This window comes from Grampus griseus, assembly GCF_964374135.1.
Source record: "Grampus griseus genome assembly, chromosome: 9".
In the NCBI taxonomy this organism is placed as follows: Eukaryota; Metazoa; Chordata; class Mammalia; order Artiodactyla; family Delphinidae; genus Grampus; species Grampus griseus.
In genome coordinates, this window is record NC_139003.1 from 3,108,907 (window position 1) to 3,128,628 (window position 19,722).

Here is a 19,722-nt window from a genome sequence, read left to right on the forward strand (position 1 = left end):
TTACTCAGCCATAAAAAGAAACGAAATTGAGCTATTTGTAATGAGGTGGATAGACCTAGAGTCTGTCATACAGAGTGAAGTAAGTGAGAAAGAAAAAGACAAATACCGTATGCTAACACATATATATGGAATTTAAGAAAAAAAATGTCATGAAGAACCTAGGGGTTAGGCAGGAATAAAGACGCAGACCTACTAGGGAATGGACTTGAGGTTATGGGGAGGGGGAAGGGTGAGCTGTGACAGGACGAGAGAGAGTCATGGACATATACACACTAACAAACGTAGTAAGGTAGGTAGCTAGTGGGAAGCAGCCGCATGGCACAGGGATATTGGCTTGGTGCTTTGTGACAGCCTGGAGGGGTGGGAGAGGGAGGGTGGGAGGGAGGGAGACGCAAGAGGGAAGACATATGGGAACATATGTTTATGTATGACTGATTCACTTTGTTATAAAGCAGAAACTAACACACCATTGTAAAGCAATTATACCCCAATAAAGATGTTAAAAAAAAAAATGGGAAGATCTAAATAGACATTTCTCTAAAGTAGACACACAAACGGCCAACAGGCACATGAAAAGATGCTCAGCATCGCTAGTTGTCAGAAAAATGCAAATCAAAACTACGAGGTACCACCTCACACAGATCAGAATGGCCATCATCAAAATGTCTATAAATAACAAATGCTGCAGAGGGTGTGGAGTAAAGGGAGCCCTCCTACACTGTCGGTGGGAATGTAAATTGGTGCAGCCACTATGGAGAACAGTATGGAGGTGCCTCAAAAAACTGAAAATAGAGCCACCATAGGATGCAGCAATCCCATTCCTGGGCATATATACAGAGAAAACTCTAATTCGAAAAGATACATGCTCCCCAGTGTTCATAGCAGCACTATTTGCAATAGCCAGGGCATGGAAGGAACCTAAACGTCCATCGACAGATGAACGGATAGAGAAGATGTGCTATATATACACAGTGGAATACTACGCAGCCATAAAAACGAATGAAATAATGCCATTTGCAGCAACACAGCTGGACCTTGAGATTATCATACTAAGTGAAGTCAGTCAGGCAGAGAAAGACAAATACCATATGATATCCCTTATACGTGGAATCTAAAATACAGCACAAATGAGCTTATCTGTGAAACAGAGACAGACTCACAGACATAGGGAACAGACTTGTGGTTGCCAAGGGTCAGGGAGGTGGGGAGGGATGCACTGGGAGGTGGGATTAGCAGATATAAGCTATTATATGTAGAATGGATAAACAAGGTCCTACTGTACAGCACAGGGAACTGTATTCCATATCCTGTGATAAACCATGATGGAAAAGAATATGAAAAAGAATGTATTTATGTGTATAAGTGAATCACTCTGCTGTACAGCAAAAATTAACACAACATTGTAAATCAACTGTTTTCCATAAAATAATTTTTGTTTTTTAAAAGTACGTTTCCCCTCGTACGTGACAGATCATCTGTGGCGGGACTAGGCACTGAGAAGAAACGTGGAAGAAATAACGAGTATCCTTGCCCTCCAGGGGTTTTACAGTCTCATCAGGAAAAGTTAACATGTCTTAATCCTGAAAATATTTAGTAATTAAGAAAAATACTTGGATTCATAGGAAGATGGCGGAAGAGTAAGAGGCGGAGATCACCTTCCTCCCCACAGATACACCAGAAATACATCTACACGTGGAGCAACTCCTACAAAACACCTACTGAAGGCTGGCAGAAGACCTCAGACCTCCCAAAAGGCAAGAAACCCCCCACGTCCCTGGGTACGGCAAAAGAAAGAAAAAACAGAGACAAAAGAATAGGGACGGCACCTGCACCAGTGGGAGGGAGCCGTGAAGGAGGAAAGGTGTCCACACACTAGGAGCCCCTTCGCGGGCGGAGACTGCGGGTGGCGGAGGGGGGAAGCTTTGGGGCTGCGGAGAGGAGCGCAGCCACAGGGGTGCGGGGGGCAAAGCGGAGACATTCCCGCACAGAGGATCGGTGCCGACCGGCACTCACCAGCCCGAGAGGCTCGTCTGCTCCCCCGCCGGGGCGGGCGGGGCTGGGAGCTGAGGCTCGGGCTTCGGTCGGAGCGCAGGGAGAGGACTGGGGTTGGCGGCGTGAACACAGCCTGCAGGGGGCTAGTGCACCACGGCTGGCCGGGAGGGAGTCCGGGGAAAAGTCTGGACCTGCCGAAGAGGCAGGAGACTTTTTCTTCCCTCTTTGTTTCCTGGTGCGCGAGGAGAAGAGATTACGAGCGCCGCTTAAAGGAGCTCCAGAGACGGGCCTGAGCCGCGGCTAAAAGCGCGGACCCCAGAGACGGGCATGAGACGCTAAGGCTGCTGCTGCCGACACCAAGGGTCCTGTGTGCGAGCACAGGTCACTATCCACACCCCCCTTCCGGGGAGCCTGTGCAGCCCGCCACTGCCAGGGTCCCGGGATCCAGGGTCAACTCCCCCGGGAGAACGCAAGGCGGGCCTCAGGCTGCTGCAACGTCACGCCGGCCTCTGCCGCCGCAGGCCCGCCCTGCACGCCGTGCCCCTCCCTCCCCGCCGGCCTGAGTGAGCCAGAGCCCCCGAATCAGCGCCTCCCTTAACCCCATCCTGTCTGAGCGAAGAACAGACGCCCTCCGGCGACCTACACGCAGAGGCGGGGCCACATCCAAAGCTGAGCCCCGGGAGCTGTGCGAACAAAGAAGAGAAAGGGAAATCTCTCCCAGCAGCCTCAGGAGCAGAGGATTAAAGCTCCACAATCAACGTGATGTACCTGCGTCTGTGGAATACCTGAATAGACAACGAGTCATCCCAAATTGAGGGGGTGGACTTTGGGAGCAAGATTTATGATTTTTTTCTCCTTTTCCTCTTTGTGTGAGTGTGTACGTGTATGCTTCTGTGTGAGATTTTGTCTGTACAGCTTTGCTTCCACCATTTGTCCTAAGGTTCTATCCGTCCGTTTTTTAAAAAAAATTTTTTTCTTAATAATTTTTAATTTAATAACTTTATTATATTTTACTTTATTTTATTTTACTTTATCTTTTTTTTCTTCCTTCCCTCCTTCCTTCCTTCCTCCCAAGATCCATCCCTCCCTCCCTCCTTTCTTTCTTTCCTTCTTTCCTTTTCTTCTTTCTTTCTTCCTTCCTTCCCTCCTTTCTTTCTTTCTTCCTTCCTTCCCTCCTTTCTTTCTTTCTTTCTTTCCTACTTCCTATTTCTACTAATTCTTTCTCTCTACTTTTCCTCCCTTTTATTCTGAGCCGTGTGGATGAAAGGCTCTTGGTGCTGCAGCCAGGAGTCAGTGCTGTGCCTCTAAGGTGGAAGAGCCAACTTCAGGACACTGGTCCACAAGAGACCTCCCAGCTCCACATAATATCAAACGGCGAAAATCTTCCAGAGATCTCCATCTCAACACCAGCACCCAGCTTCACTCAACGACCAGCAAGCGACAGTGCTGGACACCCTATGCCAAACAACTAGCAAAACAGGAACACAACCCCACCCATTAGCAGAGAGGCTGCCTAAAATCATAATAAGGCCACAGACACCCCAAAACACACCACCAGACGTGGACCTGCCCACCAGAAAGACAACATCCAGCCTCATCCACCAGAACACAGGCACTAGTCCCCTCCACCAGGAAGCCTACACAACCCACTGAACCAACCTTAGCCACTGGGGACAGACACCAAAAACAATGGGAACTACTAACCTGCAGGCTACGAAAAGGAGACCCCAAACACAGTAAGATAAACAAAATGAGAAGACAGAAAAACACACCGCAGATGAAGAAGCAAGATAAAAACCCACCAGACCTAACAAATGAAGAGGAAATAGGCAGTTTACCTGAAAAAGAATTCAGAATAATGATAGTAAAGATGATCCAAAATCTTGGAAATACAATAGACAAAATGCAAGAAACATTTAACAAGGACCTAGAAGAACTAAAGATGAAACAAACAACGATGAACAACACAATAAATGAAATGAAAAACACTCTAGATGGGATCAATAGCAGAATAACTGAGGCAGAAGAACGGATAAGTGACCTGAAGGTAAAAGAGTGGAAATAACTACTGCAGAGCAGAATATAGAAAAAAGAAGGTAAAGAACTGAGGACAGTCTCAGAGACCTCTGGGACAACATTAAATGCACCAACATTCGAATTATAGGGGTTCCAGAGGAAGAAGAAAAAAAGAAAGGGACTGAGAAAATATTTGAAGAGATTATAGTTGAACACTTCCCTAATATGGGAAAGGAAATAGTTAATCAAGTCCAGGAAGCACAGAGAGTCCCATACAGGACAAATCCAAGGAGAAATACGCCAAGACACATATTAATCAAACTGTCAAAAATTAAATACAAAGAAAGCATATTAAAAGCAGCAAGGGAAAAACAACAAATAACACACAAGGGAATCCCCATAAGGTTAACAGCTGATCTCTCAGCAGAAACCCTACAAGCCAGAAGGGAGTGGCAGGACATACTGAAAGTGATGAAGGAGAAAAACCTGCGACCAAGATTACTCTACCCAGCAGGGATCTCATTCAGATTTGATGGAGAAATTAAAACCTTTACAGACAAGCAAAAGTTGAGAGAGTTCAGCACCACCAAACCAACTTTACAACAAATGCTAAAGGAACTTATCTAGGCAAGAAACACAAGAGAAGGAAAAGACCTACAATAACAAACCCAAAACAATTTAGAAAATGGAAATAGGAACATACATATCGATAATTACCTTAAATGTAAATGGATTAAATGCTCCCACCAAAAGACACAGATTAGCTGAATGGATACAAAAACAAGACCCATATATATGCTGTCTACAAGAGTCCCACTTCAGACCTAGAGACACATACAGACTGAAAGTAAGGGGATGGAAAAAGATATTCCATGCAAATGGAAACCAAAAGAAAGCTGGAGTGGCAATTCTCATATCAGACAAAATAGACTTTAAAATAAAGACTATTAAAAGAGAAAGAGAAGGACACTACATAATGATCAAGGGATCAATCCAAGAAGAAGATATAACAATTGTAAATATTTATGCACCCAACATAGGAGCACCTCAATACATAACGCAAATACTAACAGCCATAAAAGGGGAAATCAAGAGTAACACATTCATAGTAGGGGACTTAAACACCCCACTTGCACCCATGGACAGATCATCCAAAATGAAAATAAATAAGGAGACACAAGCTTTAAATAATACATTAAACAAGATGGACTTAATTGATATTTATAGGACATTCCATCCAAAAACAACAGAATACACATTTTTCTCAAGTGCTCATGGAACACTCTCCAGGATAGATCATATCTTGGGTCACAAATCTAGCCTTGGTAAATTTAACAAAATTGAAATTGTATCAAGTATCTTTTCTGACCACAAAGCCATGAGACTAGATATCAATTACAGGAAAAGATCTGTAAAAAATACAAACACATGGAGGCTAAACAATACACTACTTAATAACGAAGTGATCACTGAAGAAATCAAAGAGGAAATCAAAAAATACCTAGAAACAAATGACAATGGAGACACGACGACCCAAAACCTATGGGATGCAGCAAAAGCAGCTCTAAGAAGGAACTTTATAGCAATACAAGCCCACCTTAAGAAACAGGAAACATCTCGAATAAACAAACTAACCTTGCACCTCAAGCAATTAGAGAAAGAAGAACAAAAAAACCCCAAAGTTAGCAGAAGGAAAGAAATCATAAAGATCAGATCAGAAATAAATGAAAAAGAAATGAAGGAAACGATAGCAAAGATCAATAAAACTAAAAGCTGGTTCTTTGAGAAGATAAACAAAATAGATAAACCATTAGCCAGACTCATCAAGAAAAAAAGGGAAAAGACTCAAATCAATAGAATTAGAAATGAAAAAGGAGAAGTAACAACTGACACTGCAGAAATACAAAGGATCATGAGAGATTACTACAAGCAACTCTATGCCAATAAAATGGACAACCTGCAAGAAATGGACAGATTCTTAGAAATGCACAACCTGCCAAGACTGAATCAGGAAGAAATAGAAAATATAAACAGACCAATCACAGGCACTGAAATCGAAACTGCGATTAAAAATCTTCCAACAAACAAAAGCCCAGGACCAGATGGCTTCACAGGCGAATTCTATCAAACATTTAGAGAAGAGCTAACACCTATCCTTCTCAAACGCTTCCAAAATATAGCAGTGAGAGGAACACTCCCAAATTCATTCTACAAGGACAGCATCACCTTAATACCAAAACCAGACAAGGATGTCACAAAGAAAGAAAACTACAGGCCAATATCACTGATGAACATAGATGCAAAAATCCTCAACAAAATACTAGAAACAGAATCCAACAGCACATTAAAAGGATCATACACCATGATCAAGTGGGGTTTATTCCAGGAATGCAAGGATTCTTCAATATACGCAAATCTATCAATGTGATAAACCATATTAACAAATTGAAGGAGAAAAACCATATGATCTTCTCAATAGATGCAGAGAAAGCTTTTGACAAAATTCAACACCCATTTATGATAAAAACCCTGCAGAAAGTAGGCATAGAGGGAACTTTCCTCAACATAATAAAGGCCATATATGACAAGCCCACAGCAAACATCATCCTCAATGGTGAAAAACTGAAAGCATTTCCACTAAGATCAGGAACAAGACAAGGTTGCCCACTCTCACCACTCTTATTCAACATAGTTTTGGAAGTTTTAGCCACAGCAATCAGAGAAGAAAAGGAAATAAAAGGAATCCAAATCGGAAAAGAAGAAGTAAAGCTGTCACTGTTTGCAGATGACATGATCCTATACATAGAGAATCCTAAAGATGCTACCAGAAAACTACTAGAGCTAATCAATGAATTTGGTAAAGTGGCAGGATACAAAATTAATGCACAGAAATCTCTGGCATTCCTATATACTAATGATGAAAAATCTGAAAGTGAAATCAAGAAAACACTCCCATTTACCATTGCAACAAAAAGAATAAAATATCTAGGAATAAACCTACCTAAGGAGACAAAAGACCTGTATGCAGAAACTTATAAGACACTGATGAAAGAAATTAAAGATGATACAAATAGATGGAGAGATATACCATGTTCTTGGATTGGAAGAATCAACATTGTGAAAATGACTCTACTACCCAAAGCAATCTACAGATTCAATGCAATCCCTATCAAACTACCACTGGCATTTTTCACAGAACTAGAACAAAAAATTTTGCAATTTGTATGGAAACACAAAAGACCCCGAATAGCCAAAGCAATCTTGAGAACGAAAAAAGGAACTGGAGGAATCAGGCTCCCTGACTTCAGACCATACTACAAAGCTACAGTTATCAAGACAGTATGGTACTGGCACTAAAACAGAAAGATAGATCAATGAAACAGGATAGAAAGCCCAGAGATAAACCCACGCACATATGGATACCTTATCTTTGATAAAGGTGGCAGGAATGTACAGTGGAGAAAGGACAGCCTCTTCAATAAGTGGTGCTGGGAAAACTGGACAGGTACTTTTAAAAGTATGAGATTAGATCACTCCCTAACACCATACACAAAAATAAACTCAAAATGGATTAAAGACCTAAATGTAAGGCCAGACACTATCAAACTCTTAGAGGAAAACATAGGCAGAACACTCTATGACATAAATCACAGCAAGATCCTTTTTGACCCACCTCCTAGAGTAATGGAAATAAAAACAAAAATAAACAAATGGGACCTAATGAAACTTCAAAGCTTTTGCACAGCAGAGGAAACCATAAACAAGACCAAAAGACAACCCTCAGAATGGGAGAAAATATTTGCAAATGAAGCAACCGACAAAGGATTAATCTCCAAAATTTACAAGCAGCTCATGCAGCTCTGTAACAAAAAAACAAACAACCCAATCCAAAAATGGGCAGAAGACCTAAATAGACATTTCTCCAAAGAAGATATACAGACTGCCAACAAACACATGAAAGAATGCTCAACATCATTAATCATTAGAGAAATGCCAATCAAAACTACAATGAGGTATCATCTCACACCAGTCAGAATGGCCATCATCAAAAAATCTAGAAACAATAAATGCTGGAGAGGGTGTAGAGAAAAGGGAACACTCTTGCACTGCTGGTGGCAATGTGAATTGGTTCAGCCACTATGGAGAACAGTATGGAGGTTCCTTAAAAAACTACAAATAGAACTACCCTACGACCCAGCAATCCCACTACTGGGCACATACCCTGAGAAAACCAAAATTCAAAAAGAGTCATGTACCAAAATGTTCATTGCAGCTCTAGGTACAATAGCCCGGAGATGGAAACAACCTAAGTGCCCATCGTCGGATGAATGGATAAAGAAGATGTGGCACATATATTCAATGGAATATTACTCAGCCATAAAAAGAAACGAAATTGAGCTATTTGTAATGAGGTGGATAGACCTAGAGTCTGTCATACAGAGTGAAGTAAGTGAGAAAGAAAAAGACAAATACCGTATGCTAACACATATATATGGAATTTAAGAAAAAAAATGTCATGAAGAACCTAGGGGTTAGGCAGGAATAAAGACGCAGACCTACTAGGGAATGGACTTGAGGTTATGGGGAGGGGGAAGGGTGAGCTGTGACAGGACGAGAGAGAGTCATGGACATATACACACTAACAAACGTAGTAAGGTAGGTAGCTAGTGGGAAGCAGCCGCATGGCACAGGGATATTGGCTTGGTGCTTTGTGACAGCCTGGAGGGGTGGGAGAGGGAGGGTGGGAGGGAGGGAGACGCAAGAGGGAAGACATATGGGAACATATGTTTATGTATGACTGATTCACTTTGTTATAAAGCAGAAACTAACACACCATTGTAAAGCAATTATACCCCAATAAAGATGTTAAAAAAAAAAATGGGAAGATCTAAATAGACATTTCTCTAAAGTAGACACACAAACGGCCAACAGGCACATGAAAAGATGCTCAGCATCGCTAGTTGTCAGAAAAATGCAAATCAAAACTACGAGGTACCACCTCACACAGATCAGAATGGCCATCATCAAAATGTCTATAAATAACAAATGCTGCAGAGGGTGTGGAGTAAAGGGAGCCCTCCTACACTGTCGGTGGGAATGTAAATTGGTGCAGCCACTATGGAGAACAGTATGGAGGTGCCTCAAAAAACTGAAAATAGAGCCACCATAGGATGCAGCAATCCCATTCCTGGGCATATATACAGAGAAAACTCTAATTCGAAAAGATACATGCTCCCCAGTGTTCATAGCAGCACTATTTGCAATAGCCAGGGCATGGAAGGAACCTAAACGTCCATCGACAGATGAACGGATAGAGAAGATGTGCTATATATACACAGTGGAATACTACGCAGCCATAAAAACGAATGAAATAATGCCATTTGCAGCAACACAGCTGGACCTTGAGATTATCATACTAAGTGAAGTCAGTCAGGCAGAGAAAGACAAATACCATATGATATCCCTTATACGTGGAATCTAAAATACAGCACAAATGAGCTTATCTGTGAAACAGAGACAGACTCACAGACATAGGGAACAGACTTGTGGTTGCCAAGGGTCAGGGAGGTGGGGAGGGATGCACTGGGAGGTGGGATTAGCAGATATAAGCTATTATATGTAGAATGGATAAACAAGGTCCTACTGTACAGCACAGGGAACTGTATTCCATATCCTGTGATAAACCATGATGGAAAAGAATATGAAAAAGAATGTATTTATGTGTATAAGTGAATCACTCTGCTGTACAGCAAAAATTAACACAACATTGTAAATCAACTGTTTTCCATAAAATAATTTTTGTTTTTTAAAAGTACGTTTCCCCTCGTACGTGACAGATCATCTGTGGCGGGACTAGGCACTGAGAAGAAACGTGGAAGAAATAACGAGTATCCTTGCCCTCCAGGGGTTTTACAGTCTCATCAGGAAAAGTTAACATGTCTTAATCCTGAAAATATTTAGTAATTAAGAAAAATACTTGGATTCATAGGAAGATGGCGGAAGAGTAAGAGGCGGAGATCACCTTCCTCCCCACAGATACACCAGAAATACATCTACACGTGGAGCAACTCCTACAAAACACCTACTGAAGGCTGGCAGAAGACCTCAGACCCCCCAAAAGGCAAGAAACCCCCCACGTCCCTGGGTACGGCAAAAGAAAGAAAAAACAGAGACAAAAGAATAGGGACGGCACCTGCACCAGTGGGAGGGAGCCGTGAAGGAGGAAAGGTGTCCACACACTAGGAGCCCCTTCGCGGGCGGAGACTGCGGGTGGCGGAGGGGGGAAGCTTTGGGGCTGCGGAGAGGAGCGCAGCCACAGGGGTGCGGGGGGCAAAGCGGAGACATTCCCGCACAGAGGATCGGTGCCGACCGGCACTCACCAGCCCGAGAGGCTCGTCTGCTCCCCCGCCGGGGCGGGCGGGGCTGGGAGCTGAGGCTCGGGCTTCGGTCGGAGCGCAGGGAGAGGACTGGGGTTGGCGGCGTGAACACAGCCTGCAGGGGGCTAGTGCACCACGGCTGGCCGGGAGGGAGTCCGGGGAAAAGTCTGGACCTGCCGAAGAGGCAGGAGACTTTTTCTTCCCTCTTTGTTTCCTGGTGCGCGAGGAGAAGAGATTACGAGCGCCGCTTAAAGGAGCTCCAGAGACGGGCCTGAGCCGCGGCTAAAAGCGCGGACCCCAGAGACGGGCATGAGACGCTAAGGCTGCTGCTGCCGACACCAAGGGTCCTGTGTGCGAGCACAGGTCACTATCCACACCCCCCTTCCGGGGAGCCTGTGCAGCCCGCCACTGCCAGGGTCCCGGGATCCAGGGTCAACTCCCCCGGGAGAACGCAAGGCGGGCCTCAGGCTGCTGCAACGTCACGCCGGCCTCTGCCGCCACAGGCCCGCCCTGCACGCCGTGCCCCTCCCTCCCCGCCGGCCTGAGTGAGCCAGAGCCCCCGAATCAGCGCCTCCCTTAACCCCATCCTGTCTGAGCGAAGAACAGACGCCCTCCGGCGACCTACACGCAGAGGCGGGGCCACATCCAAAGCTGAGCCCCGGGAGCTGTGCGAACAAAGAAGAGAAAGGGAAATCTCTCCCAGCAGCCTCAGGAGCAGAGGATTAAAGCTCCACAATCAACGTGATGTACCTGCGTCTGTGGAATACCTGAATAGACAACGAGTCATCCCAAATTGAGGGGGTGGACTTTGGGAGCAAGATTTATGATTTTTTTCTCCTTTTCCTCTTTGTGTGAGTGTGTACGTGTATGCTTCTGTGTGAGATTTTGTCTGTACAGCTTTGCTTCCACCATTTGTCCTAAGGTTCTATCCGTCCGTTTTTTAAAAAAAATTTTTTTCTTAATAATTTTTAATTTAATAACTTTATTATATTTTACTTTATTTTATTTTACTTTATCTTCTTTTTTTCTTCCTTCCCTCCTTCCTTCCTTCCTCCCAAGATCCATCCCTCCCTCCCTCCTTTCTTTCTTTCCTTCTTTCCTTTTCTTCTTTCTTTCTTCCTTCCTTCCCTCCTTTCTTTCTTTCTTCCTTCCTTCCCTCCTTTCTTTCTTTCTTTCTTTCCTACTTCCTATTTCTACTAATTCTTTCTCTCTACTTTTCCTCCCTTTTATTCTGAGCCGTGTGGATGAAAGGCTCTTGGTGCTGCAGCCAGGAGTCAGTGCTGTGCCTCTAAGGTGGAAGAGCCAACTTCAGGACACTGGTCCACAAGAGACCTCCCAGCTCCACATAATATCAAACGGCGAAAATCTTCCAGAGATCTCCATCTCAACACCAGCACCCAGCTTCACTCAACGACCAGCAAGCGACAGTGCTGGACACCCTATGCCAAACAACTAGCAAAACAGGAACACAACCCCACCCATTAGCAGAGAGGCTGCCTAAAATCATAATAAGGCCACAGACACCCCAAAACACACCACCAGACGTGGACCTGCCCACCAGAAAGACAACATCCAGCCTCATCCACCAGAACACAGGCACTAGTCCCCTCCACCAGGAAGCCTACACAACCCACTGAACCAACCTTAGCCACTGGGGACAGACACCAAAAACAATGGGAACTACTAACCTGCAGGCTACGAAAAGGAGACCCCAAACACAGTAAGATAAACAAAATGAGAAGACAGAAAAACACACCGCAGATGAAGAAGCAAGATAAAAACCCACCAGACCTAACAAATGAAGAGGAAATAGGCAGTTTACCTGAAAAAGAATTCAGAATAATGATAGTAAAGATGATCCAAAATCTTGGAAATACAATAGACAAAATGCAAGAAACATTTAACAAGGACCTAGAAGAACTAAAGATGAAACAAACAACGATGAACAACACAATAAATGAAATGAAAAACACTCTAGATGGGATCAATAGCAGAATAACTGAGGCAGAAGAACGGATAAGTGACCTGAAGGTAAAAGAGTGGAAATAACTACTGCAGAGCAGAATATAGAAAAAAGAAGGTAAAGAACTGAGGACAGTCTCAGAGACCTCTGGGACAACATTAAACGCACCAACATTCGAATTATAGGGGTTCCAGAGGAAGAAGAAAAAAAGAAAGGGACTGAGAAAATATTTGAAGAGATTATAGTTGAACACTTCCCTAATATGGGAAAGGAAATAGTTAATCAAGTCCAGGAAGCACAGAGAGTCCCATACAGGACAAATCCAAGGAGAAATACGCCAAGACACATATTAATCAAACTGTCAAAAATTAAATACAAAGAAAGCATATTAAAAGCAGCAAGGGAAAAACAACAAATAACACACAAGGGAATCCCCATAAGGTTAACAGCTGATCTCTCAGCAGAAACCCTACAAGCCAGAAGGGAGTGGCAGGACATACTGAAAGTGATGAAGGAGAAAAACCTGCGACCAAGATTACTCTACCCAGCAGGGATCTCATTCAGATTTGATGGAGAAATTAAAACCTTTACAGACAAGCAAAAGTTGAGAGAGTTCAGCACCACCAAACCAACTTTACAACAAATGCTAAAGGAACTTATCTAGGCAAGAAACACAAGAGAAGGAAAAGACCTACAATAACAAACCCAAAACAATTTAGAAAATGGAAATAGGAACATACATATCGATAATTACCTTAAATGTAAATGGATTAAATGCTCCCACCAAAAGACACAGATTAGCTGAATGGATACAAAAACAAGACCCATATATATGCTGTCTACAAGAGTCCCACTTCAGACCTAGAGACACATACAGACTGAAAGTAAGGGGATGGAAAAAGATATTCCATGCAAATGGAAACCAAAAGAAAGCTGGAGTGGCAATTCTCATATCAGACAAAATAGACTTTAAAATAAAGACTATTAGAAGAGATAAAGAAGGACACTACATAATGATCAAGGGATCAATCCAAGAAGAAGATATAACAATTGTAAATATTTATGCACCCAACATAGGAGCACCTCAATACATAAGGCAAATACTAACAGCCATAAAAGGGGAAATCGACAGTAACACATTCATAGTAGGGGACTTTAACACCCCACTTTCACCAATGGACAGATCATCCAAAATGAAAATAAATAAGGAAACACAAGCTTTAAATGATACATTAAACGAGATGGACTTAATTGATATTTATAGGACACTCCATCCAAAAACAACAGAATACACATTTTTCTCAAGTGCTCATGGAACACTCTCCAGGATAGATCATATCTTGGGTCACAAATCTAGCCTTGGTAAATTTAACAAAATTGAAATTGTATCAAGTATCTTTTCTGACCACAAAGCCATGAGACTAGATATCAATTACAGGAAAAGATCTGTAAAAAATACAAACACATGGAGGCTAAACAATACACTACTTAATAACGAAGTGATCACTGAAGAAATCAAAGAGGAAATTAAAAAATACCTAGAAACAAATGACAATGGAGACACGACGACCCAAAACCTATGGGATGCAGCAAAAGCAGCTCTAAGAAGGAACTTTATAGCAATACAAGCCCACCTTAAGAAACAGGAAACATCTCGAATAAACAACCTAACCTTGCACCTAAAGCAATTAGAGAAAGAACAAAAAAACCCCAAAGTTAGCAGAAGGAAAGAAATCATAAAGATCAGATCAGAAATAAATGAAAAAGAAATGAAGGAAACGATAGCAAAGATCAATAAAACTAAAAGCTGGTTCTTTGAGAAGATAAACAAAATAGATAAACCATTAGCCAGACTCATCAAGAAAAAAAGGGAAAAGACTCAAATCAATAGAATTAGAAATGAAAAAGGAGAAGTAACAACTGACACTGCAGAAATACAAAGGATCATGAGAGATTACTACAAGCAACTCTATGCCAATAAAATGGACAACCTGCAAGAAATGGACAGATTCTTAGAAATGCACAACCTGCCAAGACTGAATCAGGAAGAAATAGAAAATATAAACAGACCAATCACAGGCACTGAAATCGAAACTGCGATTAAAAATCTTCCAACAAACAAAAGCCCAGGACCAGATGGCTTCACAGGCGAATTCTATCAAACATTTAGAGAAGAGCTAACACCTATCCTTCTCAAACGCTTCCAAAATATAGCAGTGAGAGGAACACTCCCAAATTCATTCTACAAGGACAGCATCACCTTAATACCAAAACCAGACAAGGATGTCACAAAGAAAGAAAACTACAGGCCAATATCACTGATGAACATAGATGCAAAAATCCTCAACAAAATACTAGAAACAGAATCCAACAGCACATTAAAAGGATCATACACCATGATCAAGTGGGGTTTATTCCAGGAATGCAAGGATTCTTCAATATACGCAAATCTATCAATGTGATAAACCATATTAACAAATTGAAGGAGAAAAACCATATGATCTTCTCAATAGATGCAGAGAAAGCTTTTGACAAAATTCAACACCCATTTATGATAAAAACCCTGCAGAAAGTAGGCATAGAGGGAACTTTCCTCAACATAATAAAGGCCATATATGACAAGCCCACAGCAAACATCATCCTCAATGGTGAAAAACTGAAAGCATTTCCACTAAGATCAGGAACAAGACAAGGTTGCCCACTCTCACCACTCTTATTCAACATAGTTTTGGAAGTTTTAGCCACAGCAATCAGAGAAGAAAAGGAAATAAAAGGAATCCAAATCGGAAAAGAAGAAGTAAAGCTGTCACTGTTTGCAGATGACATGATCCTATACATAGAGAATCCTAAAGATGCTACCAGAAAACTACTAGAGCTAATCAATGAATTTGGTAAAGTGGCAGGATACAAAATTAATGCACAGAAATCTCTGGCATTCCTATATACTAATGATGAAAAATCTGAAAGTGAAATCAAGAAAACACTCCCATTTACCATTGCAACAAAAAGAATAAAATATCTAGGAATAAACCTACCTAAGGAGACAAAAGACCTGTATGCAGAAACTTATAAGACACTGATGAAAGAAATTAAAGATGATACAAATAGATGGAGAGATATACCATGTTCTTGGATTGGAAGAATCAACATTGTGAAAATGACTCTACTACCCAAAGCAATCTACAGATTCAATGCAATCCCTATCAAACTACCACTGGCATTTTTCACAGAACTAGAACAAAAAATTTTGCAATTTGTATGGAAACACAAAAGACCCCGAATAGCCAAAGCAATCTTGAGAACGAAAAAAGGAACTGGAGGAATCAGGCTCCCTGACTTCAGACCATACTACAAAGCTACAGTTATCAAGACAGTATGGTACTGGCACTAAAACAGAAAGATAGATCAATGAAACAGGATAGAAAGCCCAGAGATAAACCCACGCACATATGGATACCTTATCTTTGATAAAGGTGGCAGGAATGTACAGTGGAGAAAGGACAGCCTCTTCAATAAGTGGTGCTGGGAAAACTGGACAGGTACTTTTAAAAGTATGAGATTAGATCACTCCCTAACACCATACACAAAAATAAACTCAAAATGGATTAAAGACCTAAATGTAAGGCCAGACACTATCAAACTCTTAGAGGAAAACATAGGCAGAACACTCTATGACATAAATCACAGCAAGATCCTTTTTGACCCACCTCCTAGAGTAATGGAAATAAAAACAAAAATAAACAAATGGGACCTAATGAAACTTCAAAGCTTTTGCACAGCAGAGGAAACCATAAACAAGACCAAAAGACAACCCTCAGAATGGGAGAAAATATTTGCAAATGAAGCAACCGACAAAGGATTAATCTCCAAAATTTACAAGCAGCTCATGCAGCTCTGTAACAAAAAAACAAACAACCCAATCCAAAAATGGGCAGAAGACCTAAATAGACATTTCTCCAAAGAAGATATACAGACTGCCAACAAACACATGAAAGAATGCTCAACATCATTAATCATTAGAGAAATGCCAATCAAAACTACAATGAGGTATCATCTCACACCAGTCAGAATGGCCATCATCAAAAAATCTAGAAACAATAAATGCTGGAGAGGGTGTAGAGAAAAGGGAACACTCTTGCACTGCTGGTGGCAATGTGAATTGGTTCAGCCACTATGGAGAACAGTATGGAGGTTCCTTAAAAAACTACAAATAGAACTACCCTACGACCCAGCAATCCCACTACTGGGCACATACCCTGAGAAAACCAAAATTCAAAAAGAGTCATGTACCAAAATGTTCATTGCAGCTCTAGGTACAATAGCCCGGAGATGGAAACAACCTAAGTGCCCATCGTCGGATGAATGGATAAAGAAGATGTGGCACATATATACAATGGAATATTACTCAGCCATAAAAAGAAACGAAATTGAGCTATTTGTAATGAGGTGGATAGACCTAGAGTCTGTCATACAGAGTGAAGTAAGTCAGAAAGAGAAAGACAAATACCATATGCTAACACATATATATGGAATTTAAGGGAAAAAAATGTCATGAAGAACCTAGGGGTAAGACAGGAATAAAGACACAGACCTACTAGAGAATGGACTTGAGGATATGGCGAGGGGGAAGGGTGAGCTGTGACAAAGCGAGAGAGTGGCATGGACATATATACACTACCAAACGTAAAATAGATAGCTAGTGGGAAGCAGCCGCATAGCACAGGGAGATCAGCTCGGTGCTTTGTGACCACCTAGAGAGGTGGGATAGGGAGGGTGGGAGGGAGGGAGACGCAAGAGGGAAGAGATATGGGAACATATGTATAACTGATTCACTTTGTTATAAAGCAGAAACTAACACACCATTGTAAAGCAATTATACCCCAATAAAGATGTTAAAAAAAAAAAAGCGCTCAAGCAAAGGTCTACGTCTGTGGGGAGTCTCGCTGTCTCGTGCACACCTTGCACGGATCTCAGCCTGTCCCCGGCGACCTGCTCTCTCCTGCCACTCCTCACTCATCCGCCGTGTTCCAGTCACACTCGGCCACAAGCATGTCACCTTCAACTGTCCCCTCCCCACACCTCCTGTCTGTGCCTCACCTGCTTCGTTCACTTGGCTTTCGGACGTTCACGCTGCTCCATCCCCGTCACCGTCGGCGGATTCCTGTCCCTCCCGGAAATCTGAACAGGCTTCTAGTTGCCTCTGGGCCTCCGGTCTCTTCCATTTCCCAGTGTCCTCCAGACTTTTGAAGGAGCAATTTATCTGAAATAGAATTCTGGTTGTCACATGACTGCTAGAAAGAGGGAAGGACCCAGATTGTGATGTTTCGTATCTTTCTTAATCTCCTGTGGTATCTTTACCGCACCCCCTCATTCCCAGCGGTCACATGGGTTTCCTTGCTGCTGCTTGTACGAGGGAACTCCCATTCCCACCTGGCAAGCTTCCCTGTTCACTAAGGGCTGTAAAGCTTTTCCTCATGCTCCCAGCCTGTCTCTGTAGCTTCTTCCTCTTATAGCTTTAGTGCTGTGACCCAGTATAACAAATGCCTCGGACACGGCACTTGGTTACTCCTCAATCTATTCCTCCACTGCTGTGACAAAGCACAAGCAACAACAACAACAAAAACGGACCAGTTGGACCACGTCAAAACTTAAAACCTTCGTGTTTCAAAAGGCACAACAGAGTAAAAAGGCAACCCATGGGATGGAGGAAATACTGCAAGCCTGTACCTGATAAGGGGCTGATATCCAGGATATAAAAGGAACTACTACAGCTCAACAAAAAGACAACCTGATTTTAAAACGAGCAAAGGACCTAAGTGTCCACTGACAGAGGAATGGATAAAGAAGATGTGGCACATATATACAATGGAATATTACTCAGCCATGAAAAGAAATGAAACTGAGTTATTTGTAGTGAGATAGATGGATGGACCTAGAGTCTGTCATACAGAGTGAAGTAAGTCAAAGAGAAAAATACCGTATGCTAACACATATATATGGAATCTAAAAAAAAAAAAGGATCTGAAGAACCTAGGGGTGGGACAGGAATAAAGATGCAGAGGTAGGGAATGGACTTGAGGACATGGGGAGAGGGAAGGGTAAGCTGGGACGAATTGAGAGAGTGGCATGGACATATATACACTACCAAGTGTAAGGCAGATAGCTAGTGGGAAGCAGCCGCATAGCACAGGGAGATCAGCTCAGTGCTTTGTGACCACCTAGATGGGTGGGATAGGGAGGGTGGGAGGGAGGGAGATGCAAGAGGGAGGAGATATGGGGATATATGTATATGTATAGCTGATTCACTTTGTTATAAAGCAGAAACTAACACAACAATGTAAAACAATTATACTCCAATAAAGATGTTAAAAAATAAGTAAATAAAATGAGCAAAAGACTTGAATAGACATGTCTCCAAAGAAGATGTATAAATGGCCACTAAGCACAAGAAAAGATGCTCAGCATCACCGACCACCAGGGCGAAGCACAGCTACGAGACGCCCCCTCACACCCACCAGGATGGCCGCCAACCAAAAACAACCAACAAAAATCGCCGTAAGTGCTGGTGAGGGGGTGGAGAAATTGGCACCCTTATGCGCCGTCGGCAGGAACATGAAACGGTACAGCCATGGTGGAAAACATTATGGTAGCTCCTCAAATTTTTAAAAAAGAATTACCCTACGATCCAGCAATTCTACTGGGTATGTACCCCGAAGAACTGAAAGCGAGGTCTCCACGAGACATGTATACATGTTCGTAGCAGCATTATTCACAATAACCAAAAACTGGAAGCAAACCAAGTGTACACCCACTGCTGTATGAACAGAATGTGGTCCATACATACACCAGAATATGATTCAGCCTTAAAAAGGAAGGAAGCTCTGAAAGGAAGGAAAAAATTCAGGAAATTCAATGTGGCTGAACCTTGAGGATGTAATACTAAGTGAAATAAGCCCGTCACAAAAGGGCAAATGCTGTAAGATCCTACTCACATGAGGTGCCTGGAGAGGTCAAATGCACAGAGGCAGGAAGTAGATGGTGGGGGCCAGGGGCTCCGGGATCGGGTAGGGGAAGGAAGGGGAAGCTAGTGTTTAATGGGGACAGAGTTCCAGTTTGGGACGATGGAAAGTTCCGGAGATGGGCGGTGACGATGGCCACACAACATTGTGAATGTACCTAATGCCGCTTAATTGTACACTTAAAAGTAGCTCAAATGGGAAGTTATATGTGTATTTCACAATTTTTAAAAAAGAGAAAAAGGAGACAACGCTAGTTAAGCCAGCGAGCGGTGAACAGGAGATCGGAAAGATTCTCTTGTGGGCACCTTCTTCTGTCCTCGAGACCATCACTGAACGCTCTTAAACCAAGTTTTCA